The following is a 15,015-nucleotide window of genomic DNA, read 5'->3' on the forward strand; positions in this document are numbered from 1 at the left end:
TTACAGGGTAAATTCAGTGTTCTGGCTTTGAGTTCATGCTTGTAAATCCTGTCCAAGTTCTCCGATCAGCGTGCAATATGCATTTCACCGTTGTGACCTTGGTGGATTTTGTCTGAACCAGTGCAATGGAGTTATAAGAAATCAGCCAAGCTAGGTCCCCATGGAGAAGTTATGGGGAATTTTGTTTGTCTTTTGACTGCCAGTACAGGGCTTAAGTGGAAACTGAGAATATGAAGCACTTGTGCTCTGCTTTCTGATGGTTAATCTGTACTGCAGACTGCAGAAATCCTGGTTTCCAGCGCGGCACTGATGTGAGGTGTGTGAGTGCTTTGGGAAAAGGGAGATTCAATCACCTTTTGTCCTTCAGCGTTCCTATTGGTAAAACGGACTAAAGGCACCGTTACTCACTTTCTTGAAGAAATGGGAAAGCAGATGACAAAGAGGCGAAAGAGAGAAACCTGTTACATAGTAAGAAAAGGTATGGTGTGAAAAAGAAACAGAAATGCTAAAATAAGGTAAAATAAAAGTGAGTGCTTGCTCCATATTAAGTTATTTCATCAGAAGAGCTTCCTTTAGAATGTTAGCTTCCCGAAGATGGGATTTTTTGCTTATTTTGTTCATTTATAATATCCTAAGTCCCTGAAAGAGTTCCTGGCACGTAGTAGGCATTCAGTAAATATGTGTTGAATGACAGGCCGGAGGGATGAGCACCAGTAAAACCAGGCGCAGCGGGCAGCGAGGGCCTGCCGTCCTTCCTCCGCAGGCAGAGCGTAGGCTGACATGCGGGGACACCGCAGAGAGGGCGCCAGCCTCAGGGCCAGGGACGATCCTGGAGCCTGGTGCCCAGGTAGCCCTGCTTCTGTGATGTGCTTGGGAATGCTGCTGGCTGAGAGACAAGCATGCGGTCACCAGCTCTCTACGGACAAAATGAAGAGTTCCTTGTGTGGACTGGGCATTTTCTTTGCCTCTTGGCCTGTGACCTGGGGCAAGCCTCAGAGGCTGTGATACCAGGGGGGGATCTAGGACAATCGAGCCTTTTATTCCTAAAACAGCTGTGGTGACAGAGGAAAGGAATAAGGTAAATTCTGCTTCAATTCTTAAACTCTAGAATAATAAAAATGAGTTCTGCCCGGCTGGTGTGGCTCAGGGGTTGAGTGTCGACCCATGAACCAGGAGGTCACAGTTCGATTCCTGGTCAGGGCACATGCTGGGTTGGAGCCTCGATCCCCAGTAGGCAGAAGGCAGCCAATCAATGACTCTCATCACTGATGTTTCTATCTCTCTCTCTCTTCTTCTCTCTGAAATCAATAAAAACATATTTAAAAAAACACAAACAAAACGAGTTGCCCTGATTTAGTCACTAAATAAAAACAGAATTTGTTTCAGGGGATATCACACTATTTTTTATGGGGGGCTATTATTTTGATAGGAGTCCCATAACAAAGTGCCATAGACTCTTGTCTTAAACAACAGAAATGTATTTTCTTATAGTTCTGGAGGCTGGAAGTCTAAGATCAAGGTGTTAGCAAGTTTTGTTTCTTCTGAGGGCTCTCTTCCTGGCCTGTAGATGGTCAGCTTCTTGTGTCCTCACATGACCTTTCATCTGTGTGTCCTGAGAAGGAGAGAGAGGGAGGGAGAGAGAGAGGGAGAGAGAGAGAGACCTAGTAGTGTGTCTTTCTCTTCTTAGAAGGACACCAGTTTTATTGGACGAAGGCCCCACCCTTATGACCTCATTTAACCTTAATTACCTCCCTCAAGACCCTATCTCAAGTACAGTCACATTAGAAGTTAGGGTTTTAATGTATAAATTTTTGTGGGGGACATAATTCATTACAGAACAAGGGTTAAACAGGCCATCCTCCGCTGAAAGTGCAGATGCCAGCGTTCAGGGGCATCTCCGACGCCTTTCAACAGGAGTTTTCCTAAAGCAGTCATAGTCATTAAAAATTAAGGGTTTTCTCATATATTAAGGTGGTGGCAATGTGTGGCATGTACTATGATCTCTGGCTCCTATTTAAAACACCGTAATTACTATTGAAATGTGGCCTTGGTCACGCCACAAGATATATATAAAGGCTAAGGCCTGCTTTATGGTTGGAAAGCCTCGGCAAAAGGCATGCTAATTAGGAAGACAGCCCATCTATTTCTCTATTTCATTTATTTTAAAAGGCAAGTTATATACTGGAAACATAGTACTTAGGCTTTCAAAGTCTTATGCAAACCACTGAAAATGCAAATTATTTACCAGTAATGTCAGCATTCTTGAGGGAATTTCTCTTCCTTCCAATGTTGAAAATCTCACTCTAGAAATTTAGAGCTAGAAGGACCCTCAGAGAAATCTGTTCTCATTTTACTAACTAGGCGCTGCAGACGCTGAGGAGCCAGGAGGAGTGCCCGGGTTCCACTCACGGCCTTGTAAGAATGCCTCGAGCCCCTCTTGGGCTGACTTTGACCTGCACATTTGCTCTTGGGCCTCATTTGATCAATCAGTGAACAGGTGTTCAGTGAACATGGACTTTATGCTCAACAACAATAGACAAGAGCGTAACATTTTGTCTCAAGAGATATCCAGTCTGGTTTTGGATGATGAAGCTAAAATTTAAGGAAAAATATGAGAACAAATATAATTTCACAGAAGCAGCTAAAATCCTAGTGGGCCTGTAGACTGCTTGGTTTTCCTGGAGTCTTTTGAGGGGCTCTGGGGCCAGTCACTGGGCTGACTGAGCCCCAGTCTCCCCATCTGTAAAGGGGAGAGTGTAGGGCTAGGGGCAGATACAGGTGAGCTGCTGGGGTGGTCGTTGTGGTTATTGTTGCCACACGACTGCACTTCCCACTGTCACTACAGCCGCCACTCATGTTCCCACTTCCTCCAGTGACTGCGCTGCAGCAGCTTTACTCAGAGATGAGCCTCCAGCGGGCCCTTCATTCTTATGGAATAAATATCATTTCCAACCTTCTTTATAAGGCTCCCTCTTTATAAGGCACTGGGCTTTTGCAAGACCTGTTTGTAGTTCTTCTACGACACTCCTACACTGCACCATGAATATCTAATTCTTCCCCTTCCTTGGGGAATTGAAGGAAAACGCAAACCTTGATTCTCTACTTCTGTTGCAATGGACTTTTCCCATGTTTGAATAGACACATAAGCATATTATAATGTGGGAGCTAAGAGCATATTATATAAACATGTTATAATATTGGGTGTAAGTCCTAGCTCTGCACCCACCTGCTGTGTGAACTTGAGCAAATTACTAAACACCCACGTGGTCGTGGTAATTGAACAAGTTAGTCCACGGAAAATAATTAGTGTGGAGACTGGCACACAATAAGCCCCCAGTGAGTATTAGCTGTTATTATCATTATTAATATCATCACGACTTTTAAGAGGAAATAAAATTACTTTTTGTAGGACTGCTTTGAATAAAGAAGGAAGTTACAGAAGGAAGGAAATCTCAGAGCAAATTGCCCAGTCACTGATCCACGAATGCGCCAGGCATTATGATATGTCTGCGGAGTAAGCATACTTGGGGCTCCTTTGGGTTCCCAAGGAGAAAAGCCAATGGAGAAACAGAGAGGGGAAACCCATAATGGTGTGATAAATAGAGGGAGGTACCCATAAGGGCCCAGATAGAGGGAGAGCAGTGTCTAAATCTCCTTAGGGCAACTTAGGGAAGGAGGAGTCTTTGCAAAGGAGGAAGAGCTGATCTGAGGCTTGAAGGAATAGTTAGGAGGTGGCCTAGTGGATAAGGAGGCCCAAGGATGCTCTAGGCAGAAGGACGGGCATATTTAAGACACGCAGGCATGAGAAAACAAGACGGTGTCAGGAAACAGCGAACAGTTGGGTCTATTGCAGGGCACCTGGAGAAGAATGGTAGGGAATGGAGCGGGAGATGGTGGGCAAGTACTGGCTTGCAGGCGGCTATGTGCCATGTTAGAGTCCAGCATCTGTGCCCAGATTCCTTGCTATGTTAATAGGTGTTCTGTTAATAAAATTCTGGGGCTCAACAAATTTGAGAAATGTTTGGTACGACAAAATTAGTTTTTCTTACTGTAGGAGCTATTGATATACCAGGTTATAAAACGGAGCATTCTCTAAGCTAATTTGATCTTAGAATAATTTTTATATTGTCACCCAGTTCCAGAGAACAATGAGGAATTTTGAGGAGGGGAGTAACATATGATCATATTTAATTTAGGGTTAGTGGCTATGAGGGGAAGGTGTTTATGAAAAAATTCGCTTGTTTGATAAGTATAATTATTCTGAAATTGGGCAATAAGAATATGTCACCTAATCCAAAGGGATTGCTCATTAAAAAAAATACTGAGCCTGGCTGGCATAACTCAGCAGTTGAGCATCAACCTATGATCCAGAAGATCGAGGTTCAACTCCCGGTCAGGACACATGTCCAGGTTGCGCGCTCGATCCTCAGCAGGGGGTGTGCAGGAGGCAGCTGATCAATGACTCTCTCTCATCATTGATGTTTCTATTTTTCCCTCTCCCTTCCTCTCTCTGAAATCAATAAAATATATATATTTAAAAACCACCACAAAAATCCTAGAAAAAAAATACAAATAAGTAAATAAAATACTGAATTAGTTCTTACTTACAAAGCATGGTGGTGCTTTGAGGGCCAGTGCTACTTCCTATGGGTAATTCATCAGTGAATTGGGTGAATATTTGATAGAATTCTTTGAGTATCCAGTGCAGCACTTCGCTGTATATCCTTACACAAGTTGGCAGGGCAACTTGGGGAAGCAGAGTTGCATGTCCAGCCTGCAGATGTATTAGGTGGGATGAGCACAGGGTCAGCTCCACCCACTAACTGCATGACCATGAGCAAGTTATGAAATCTTTTTAATCCCAAATTTCCTAACTTGTACATGGGCAGTAATTCCTGCCTCCGGGAGTTGTGTTGACAGGACGGTGCTAAGGTACTTTGTGAACTATACAGGATTACCTGATGAATGAATGGTCTTTGGCCACTGTGGGAAGCTGGCGCACAGTGGGCACTCAGTAACATTTGCTGACCCACTTAATGAAAGTAGGCCCTGGTGTTGTCTTCTAGCAGCATGAAGAAGGCCTGGTGCGCGACATGCACAGTTGGACTTTTAAACCAGGACTGTCAGTTCTGTCAGGTAAATCTGAGCTGTGCTTTCTGCCCATCAGCAATCTGCCCACAGATTTTCCTTACTTAGCGAGGGCTTCCAGAGGCTCCAGGACATGCACTGACTTTGACGTGTTGTGGGGAGCAGGCAGCTCTTTGTTTCCAAGACTTTCTCCCCTGCAGCGTTGCTCTTGGTTCACCGTAACCGTGGTCCACCCCAGGAAGTGGGAAGGGAGTTGGGATGAGGGTGCACCATGGAGTGTCCTTGTACTGTTCTAACACCGCCTTAGGCTGTGTCCCTGGCCCTGGCCTCCACTCTCTCTTCTGTGCAGTTCTGTCCTGGTACTCAGTTTTAGAGAAAAAGTATGGGCAGAAAACAAGATGTCAGATGCTATTGCAAGCTCTCTGAGTGTTGTAATTCAGCTTGAATTCCCTCTCTAGCTTTTGGTGTTGTAACTGGCTACAGTCGAATTATACACTATCAAAGCCTTTTGCAGAGTTTTCTCTTTTTCATGCCCTGTTCCATCTCAAAATCCCTGGTTACCACATTGGCTGCCTTTGTTTCTTTTTATTTTTTCATTTAGGTGGATCCTGCCAGGGATGATATTTCATAACAATGGGCTGAGTAACAATAGTAACATAAACCAGGTTGTCTTAAAATGCAATAGTATTTTTTAAAATTTATAATTCTTCTGAACTTAGTTGTGAAGCTAAGAACTTAAAAAAGATGAAAGAATTAAAATTAATTTCCTGGTTATACTGTGATGGCTTTTCACCTTCAAAAGTAGTTCTCCCAGAGGTAATGTGGCCTCTTCCCAGCAGGGGGCAGTGTTCATCTTTAAATGATGTGAGCCTGGCCAGCGGTGCTCACAGAACCGAAATCAACCAGGCCAAGACTCCCCGGCCCTCCAGAGCAAACATTGGAGGTTCTTCCTAAGCACAAATTTCCTGAATAAAAATCTTATGGTTTGGTAAACCTAGATTTGCTCTGAGTTCCGACATTAACACAAAAGCACTCCATAAAACAGAATGCTGGAGACTTTATGGCAGCATGAGGTGTTATTGTCATTGTGAGTAATGTTTTAATCATTTAGGGTTGTTGGGTGGCGACAGAGTCACCGAAAAAATCACTCAAATACTATCACAGCAGCTAAAGTAGAGTTTTGTTTTGGTTTGATTCTGCTCCTTGTGGTCATCCTGAGGCATCAAACAAGCAAGAGGCAGATGAAACAACTTGTATCATTCAGCCAGCCCAGCCCTTCAGTTGAAGACTCTCTGTTCTTTTAATAGCATCTTCTAGTGTCCGGGACAGAGGGGAGTCGTTCACCTGTGGTGACCTGGATTCGGAATGAAAGAATTAGAAGCAGGATATGCTGCAAGTCAACTTAACCCACCGTATAATATACGATAAACCCAATATCCTCTAAGTTTTACCATAAAAACTCTTCTAAAAGTAAAGAAACCACACCCATCAAGCATGCATTTGTGCACATCTCCGCAGCCTCGGACCCCTGTCTACCCCCCCCCCCCCCACTGGAAGGCTCTGGGTAAGGAGGGGAGGCTGCCTGCTGTCCCGTGGCCTTGAGGAACCAGCATTCCAGATCGCGGGCGAGGTCAGGGGAGGAAAGCAGCCACACTGCTTCCAACACCGAGACCTTACTTCAAACAGAAGGTCCTTATTCTTACTAAAATGGGAAACACAATTTCAGGAAACATTTAGGACTTTTTTTCTAGGTTCTTGAAGAATTTCGCTTTTTTTTCTCCCTAGACGTGGTTTCTGGGGACTTGCCCGTACAATTCGTGCTTCCTGTGACTGAGCGTTTATTGCAGTGCCTGACGCAGTTCATGGTGCTGTTACAAAATGTAACCGAAATATATGAGAATGACGTGTTTACGAAGATGGCACGATCTCTACGTTAACAGGAGCAAAGTTCCTTTGGGAGAGTTAAGCGGATCTTAGGCTATAGTGCCCAAAGAGAGAGAGAGAAGTTAGCCCTAAACTCTTCACTCTTACTTTCCTCAGTTATCATCGTTTGTAGTTGAGTTCAGTGTTCATACTAAGGCGGCCGTGCATTGAAACAGACTTTCCTAAGAGTTAAGGAATTTAAAGCCCTAGGTTTTGGACTTTGAGAAACACAGAATGAATCATCTGACCTTGGATTGTGTATCACAGTCCCCTGTTTCAGCATAAAGGCTGCATATGTACATGCTTAATGAGTAAGACCCTTAAGGTTTGCAAAAAAAAGCAACACCCTAGATTTATATATTCCATTAAACATGATCTTCACAGGCTAATTAGTTAGTAATTTCACCCTTGCTTGTAATAGAAACCATTTTATGCTCAATAATAATAAAATCTATGTAAACCAGGCTCTTTATTAATAAACATTATGTGCTTCTGGCTTTCAAATAAAATAATGCTTTATGTGCTTTTCTCTCTATCACGCCTCGACTAATCACAGTAAAAATCAAACAACTAAAATGGTGCTTTTTATCTGGTGCCGTAGAAAAACAATACAGAGAACACGGCGGGAGCTTTAGAAGGAGACGTCAGCTAAAGAAGGCTGGGATGCAGGGCACACGAATCCAAATCTTCCTTTCAGTGCTTGGTATTGAGATATTTTTAGGTTCCCAAGATTATTCAAAATATGTTTTTGAACAATGAGCTGACATCAGTGGAATCACAGATGAGGGAAGTGACTGGAATCACTCTTGCTCACCGACATCCCTGCGCCCGTGGGAACCCAGCGGAGCGCTTTGTGCAGAAGCTGCGGTTCCATTTTTTGAGTCTGCGAGGCAGTTGCCGTCTTCTGAGGCAGCTCTTCACGGCCAATAAGCACAGGAAAACGTATGTTTCAGCCACAAGTATCATACCAGCCGAGCTAATCAATGTTTTATTAAAATCTTTTAACAGAAAGTCTCCGATGTGTGGAATGTGCATTACTCTAGGATCTTAGCTACCAGGAATAAATCACACCCAGGCTGGACCAGCTAAATAATTTTCAGGGCCCACTGCACAAAATGAAAACGCAGGGCCCTATGTTCAAAAGTTATTAGGGATTTCAAGATGACGACAGCAGAGCATTAAACAAGTGTGGGGACTGGTAAGTGTGGGGCTCATGAAACTACAGGTTGCACATCCATGAAGCCACCTCTGTGCCTTGGAGACACGGTGGCTCCTGGCCCTCCACTCAAAATGTATTTTTCCTGCATATTTCACCTCCTTAAGAGATGATACATTTCAGTCAACACAAGAAGAGTGCTGGTTATTTTGGAGCCAATATAAAAGTGTTCAGTCAGGATTATTCTGGATAACCTTTTTGTTGATACCACACTTAGTATAAGCTATGAGTATTTGGAGAACTCTAGAAAAATAAAATCTTTATTGACAAATGAAAATGTCTTTGCTGAGAGGTATTTCAAATTTAAAAGCAGAAGAGGCATTGGGAAATTCTAGTCATGCTATGAAGGCTCCTCCTTGATGCTTCTTTCTGTGAAAAAATAACAAAAAATGGTGAACATTTATCGAGTGTTTACTAAGAGCTTTATATATATTAACCCACGAATTCACTAACCCTTTAAGGTGGGTAGTATTATGTCCAAATTATAGGTTGGAAGCAGAGAGCCGCTAGGTAATGCGCTCCAAGTCACAAAGATGGTAAGTGACAGAGCTGTGATTTCACTCCAGGTAGTCTTGTTCCCAGAGTTTATACCCTTCCTCTTTACATCACAGCTCTTGGAGAGGGTGGAGAACGGGAGAGTGAAGTTGCTGTTTTGGAAGTTTACTCCATGACTACTCGGGTACTGAGTTCAGCGATCTAGCAGCCAGTTACCTTTCCACCAGAGTCCTGTGTTTCTGTGCATCCGCGGTGGTCAGCATCCATTCCATCATGGGCTAGTCTGAGCAACAGGGGGCCCCTGGGGTGACGGCTTTGAACTGAATTCACCTGTTCAACCAACAGCCATTCCACTCAGTCAAGTCACCAGTTTCTCAGATTGTTTATTTAACTCCGTTGATTGGTTGTCTGAACTGAGAGAACGGGCATTTGAGTCTTTGGGGCTGTCGTAGGCCCAGCCTTCCGAGGAAGCGACCGTGGCTGTGCTGCTGAAGGACACTAGTCAAGCTCTTCCTGTAAAAGTCAACATCGCCGGGCATGGCCCTGGGAGAGGGCAGTTGCTTCTCTAATTGAATCTAAGCAAGTTAACATGCGGTGATTCCTCTGTGAAGGGAGCCAAGCGGGTTAAACTGTGGAGCAAATCCACAATACAGAGGTAAGGGACAAAGGCCTGACGTTATTTATCCCTGTAAAGGAGAAGGCCCCTCCCTGAGGATACTGAGAAGATTTTTCTTCTGTCCAGAAAGTCAAGGTTAGCGGCCACCGTGAGCAGATTAGGTATCCCTCGCAGTTCTGGAAGAACAAGTTGGAGGCCAGAGGGCAAACCCGTATTTGTTTAAGGTTGACTTAGGCACATAAATGATCCGGGAGGCTCCGGGAAGAGTTGAAAGGCAGAAGATTGAAAACCGGAGGAATGTTTTGAAGAGTCAGGTGGAGAGTCTCTGCTCTGTAAAGATCCGCAGGGTGATTCCACTGCCCCTCAGTATCTCTGTGTCTTTATCACTGTGAAATGTTTACAGACCCAGGTTTAAGTGCCTGGGGGCTTGAGGAGCTTTACTTATCAGAAAGCACTTTTTAAAAGGCAGTTAACGCTGGAGCTGGAGGGAGGAGGGAGATGCCCTCCCCCCCACTCACTCCCCAATAGCTAATGACTTTGCTGGGCAGGAAATCTTGGAATATCCTGACTGAACTCAGAGTTGTGAAAAGAAAGGCTATTAGAAGGTAGTGTACATAATCATACAATAGATTTCTCCACTGTCCTAGGTGAGTATCTGTTTCAGAGAAAACTAGATGCCCAGGTGTCCCAGGTCTGCTTTATTCATTCATATTTATTGGGTGACTTTTTATCTGACTGGAGCTATGCTGGGAATTACAGTAGAGCTATGCATGTGACAGACAGGATGCTGCGTTCAAAAAGCTACAATTGTAGCTGGAGAAGAACACACAGATATAGCATCTGGATGTGTAAGCTTTCAGGGCCCAACCTGAAAAGACAAATCGGAACCGTTCCACTGGTAAATGTTCTATTTCCTTGGCCCATTTCTAGGAAAGAAGCTTTTACCTGAGGGACGAATGCAAATGCTTCCTGCCCATCACTAAAGATATGTCTAAGGCAAAGGCAAGGAGGCATGGAGTAGGACCACATAATAATTTAAGCTGTAAACTTTAATTTGTTATACACATGTTAAAAAAAAACCCAAAAAGCAGAGTAATATTCCCTATTGGATAAGTCAAACCAACCGTTTACTCTGTAAAATACTTTGATGTACAATGGATCCCATAAAGCTGAACACGTAGCCTGCTTCACTCATGTTGGGACACAAGCACCAAGGCACAGCAAAGGTGGTGGAGCCCATGAAGTTTTCCTCCATGACTTGGCCAACATTTGATCAACTAAATAGTCAAAGTTAGGGTTATGTTTTTCAGCCCTGAAGTCAACTGCCCTTTAAAAATGGAGCCTGTCTTAGAGTTTCTGTGCTGCTACTCCCAGGAACACATCTCACATTAGGACTGATTTCCCTGAGAAATCACCAGTTTCTCAAAAGTGAGTGGTTTTGTTTGTCCGACTATCAGAGCGTTAGGACATTCTAGCTTCCTGTGGCCGTGACGGAATTTTAAGACACCTCTGTGGTTAGTACCCGAAAGGAATGAGTGATGAAGCAGGTTTTTTTGTTGTTTTTTTATATTGGCTCATTGCTCCAACTGTCTGTCAAACATTTGGGGTTTGGCAAAAAATTTTAGCACATTTTGCCAAGCCCTTTCCCCCATAATTTTTAAAAACTATGTGTGTTTTAGAAGAAATGTGATCGACATGTCCCATTCATCAGCACTTAACTCACCAGAATGTTCCTTTGCGGGACTTCCTCGCTGCCTGGGAGCGCGGCGACTGCTCCAGCAAACCCTGTCCCCCTGTCGCACTTTCTGAGAAGAAACAGAATTCAAACGTTATAATTCTATATTCTCAGGGACCAATCATTCTGGTGTTGTTTGAGACACTGACGTGTTCACAGCTTTTGATTATAGCTTGTCATCCAAATTTCTTGGGCCCAGAGTAAAAATAAGTAAAATAACTTTGTTTAAAGATAACATAACTTTTAAGGCAAAGTATCAGCTCTAGAAGAAGATTTTCTGAAAATAGGATATTTGGGGAAGTTTGATCATTTCCAAATATTCTGCCTACTATATAATCACTAGTAATTGATTAATCATATTGGTGGATGCCAGCCTAGCTGACATCCTTTGAGACACACTTGAACTCCTAAAGAAAGTAAAAGCTGGAATCTTTCTGCCCCTTTCTAAGGGTACTTTAAGCTTGCTCCTGAGAGCTCTGCAGCACACATTGCATGCTTTATAAAGCAAATGGCTAACCTCTCTCCTGAAAAGCAATTTCGGCACACACCAATATGAGCTACTGGAAAGTCTTTGGCTCAGAGTCAGCTTCCCTGACCTGATTCTGGCCCCGCCATCCTCTGCATTTTTGTGTGATTTGCGAATAATTTATTAAAACCCTCTAGTTCGGGGTCTTCTCTTGTGTAATATTGGAGAAACCAGGCTTGGACTACTTATTTGAAGATGTTTTTCAGGATAAAATTAAATAATAAATTAAACAGCACCTTAAAATCTTTACATGTGAAGCATTTCTACCATGGTATTTCTCAAACTCTCCCCACCCCCCCCACTTCAATTATGGATTGAAACTTATAAAATATAAGAAAAATGAATTGCTAGGAAAATACAATAAAAAAGACATATAAAAATATAAGTGCAATTTTAAGAATTATTAGAGCCAATAAACATAAAATTATTAACCGGCCGGGCATGGCTCAGCGGTTGAGCGTCGACCTAGGATCCAGGCGATCGGAGTTTGAATCCTGGTTGCGGGCTCGATCAATGACTCATCATTGATGTTTCTGTCTCTCTCTCTCCCCTCCTGTCCTCTCTCTGAAATCAATAAAGATATATTTAAAAAAACAAAACAAAACAAAAAAACACACCTAAAATTACTGTTAGTTAAACTGGTATAAATGTTTCTAAATGCTTTCTCTTCATTTTACATTTTATCTCCTCACATAGGGGTAACTACCAGCTCATGGACCTGGGCTGGTTCAGGGAGTAGCTGTGGTTTGGCAGACAGAGCAGGGAGAAACAAGGACCGGTTGTGATTGTCCTAAGGATGTTCTCTCAACACCTGACAATGATGGTTCCTAACGTCATGTCATGTGTGGTTCGAAACTGCCATCTCTCTCCTCTCTACTTTCCTACATACAGTAGTTCTCTTTATGAGACATATTTCTGAGTATTTCACATTTAAATTTTCAGTGATGCTCTCTTGGGCTTCATGCCCGGGCAGCATCTTAGATTCTGCCATTTCCCTTACCTGGATCCCATAACTTTTACTTCTCTCTTCTTCTTCTCTGTTCCTATTGCTACCCTTCTGCGTGGGTCTTGCTCAAACTATGAGCAGCCTCTGTCCAGTCTAAGGTACCGTTCACACTGGGGGCGAATTAACATTCCTCAGCTGCATCCCCAACTAGATCAATCCCTTGCTCACAAGCCTTCCAGGGCTCCCTATTGTCTGTCAAATGAAACACTGCCTGCCTTCCTCCCTCCTGCTTTCCAGCCTTCCCTCCTGCTGTCCTCTTTGCTGAAGATGCCCGGGCTCCAGTATCCTGACATTTGCATCCTCGCCATCTTTCCGAGCTTGCACCACCCCAGAAGCCTTCGTTGGGGGTGTGCTCTGTCCGTCCCTGCACCTCTCCCTACAGGCACTTTCCACCCAGCATAGCTCTTTGGATTAGGCGGAGCCACTTCCCTCTGCTCTTCCCCGGGCCCACCTCAACTCAGTTATGGACAATTTGAAGTTAGGGGCCATGCCTTACTGATCTTTTACACAAAATGTTATTTATTACTGAGTGACATAAATTCTCTTTGCCATTAAAAAAGAAAGATCAAGAAACATGGAGAAAGTTAATTTTTCCTTGATCACGTCTCCTAATCTCAGTGTCTTGGGTAACTCGATCATGTGTTTGGTTGTTTGCGGTGCATTTCTGAGACCCTATTCTGCTTTTTATGTATTTCATAAATGTTGAAATAGCTTTATTTTATGTGCACATGTCAAGACCTGTACAGGTGCCAGCTATTATTTCTTTTGTTCCGCAACTGTCCTTTTCAGTGAGCAATCTGCCTGGGGGACACGGCCTTGTCAGTGCCCGTAGGTTTTCCTCATTTTGTAACTGCCTCCTAGTGTTCCAGGAACTGATGTAGCGGAGGTCACCTCACCGCTGCACATCAGGATAGTTTCTACTTCTTGTTACTACAAATACCTGTGTCTCTCTTTTCCAAAACCTAGCACAATGCCTTGCACACGTGAGTACTTCATAAATATTTGTGGGATGGACCAAATTCCTTTGACTTTTTAACTTTTCATTTAAGAGATGAGGAGTGATAAGCACTTGAGGAAGCCTAAGAAAAATTTTTGGAGTTTCCTGGACAACTCATATTTGGGCTTCCCAGTTAGGGTGAAAGGTGGAGAACATAAAGGAGGGCTTCAAGGGGTTAATGAAGATGAAAGATGTAGAAAATAAGGGCTGGGAAGAAAGGCTAAGGTGAGGCTGAGGCTGAACTTGATAATATCCTTATATGAAGATCACCATTCTCCCTCTCAAAGACAGAAGTAGAAGGAGAGAACTGTGAACATGGTAAGCTGATTGAGCTGGAGAATCGCTAGACCCAGAATAATTATGGATTCCCCCTCCTGAGGACTTTTTAAAAATGTTTTTATTGATTTTAGAGAGAGGAAGGGAGAGGGAGATAGAAACATTGATGCATGAACATTGGTCAGCTGCCTCCTGCTGGGGATTGTGCCCGCAAGCTGGGCACGTGCCCTGACTGGGAACTGAACCCGTGACCTCTCGGGACATGAGTTGATGCTCAACCACTGAGCCACACCAGCTGGGCCCTCCTGGAGACTTTTAAGAACAAATTTGTTTCTCCTCTTCAGGAAGATATAATCGTTTTTATCAACTAGCAAGGACCTGGAATACATGACTTTTTAGGGATTTTTTTCTGATGCAGAACTTAGTCTCTCATAATTATCATTCAGTCCCTAGCATGTGCCATTATAATTGGTTCAGCAAACTAAAAACTCCTAGGGGGCACTACTTTTATGTTAATGAATGGGTGAAATGTGAGGGTTCAAGCCACTTATTTAATTGCTTGTTTCTTCTTTTTTCTCACCTTTTAACCATCACTCTCTGGGAATAAGTTCTTTCAGGTAGGTTGGTCATTGAAGTCTGCCATTTACTTCTTTGATCTTCATGTAGGTTACAATTCCATCAGCATCAGGGAATCATAACTTGAGTTACGGATGGACTTTGAATGTAGGCTTAATCCTAGAAATATATATTCACTTGTCAGACCCATGTCCTTTAAAGGGGTCACTTAAGTTATCATCTTTATATATTCACTGAAATATCAGTGATACAGACTGTTGTTTCTTTGGTGACATAGCCGTGTTTTCTACACTTCTAAATCAGTTCGTGTTCCATAGCCCAAGACAAATGCTGCCAGAAAGGAGGCACTTGAATGAGTGGATGAATGAATGAATGAATGACTGAATGAGAATGTATTAAGGAAGCAGCTAAGTTCATACTCTCTGTCACACTTTGGGCTTCTAAAAGGTTTTTTACTTTTCTTTTCTCTTTGCTTATTTCTGGATTCCTGGCAAAGTTCCACATGAGGGAGATTGCCCACGAAGAAAGACATTTGTCACTCTGACACCTAACACTGCAAGA

Source organism: Miniopterus schreibersii, assembly GCF_964146895.1.
Source record: "Miniopterus schreibersii genome assembly, chromosome: 7".
Lineage (NCBI taxonomy): Eukaryota > Metazoa > Chordata > Mammalia > Chiroptera > Miniopteridae > Miniopterus > Miniopterus schreibersii.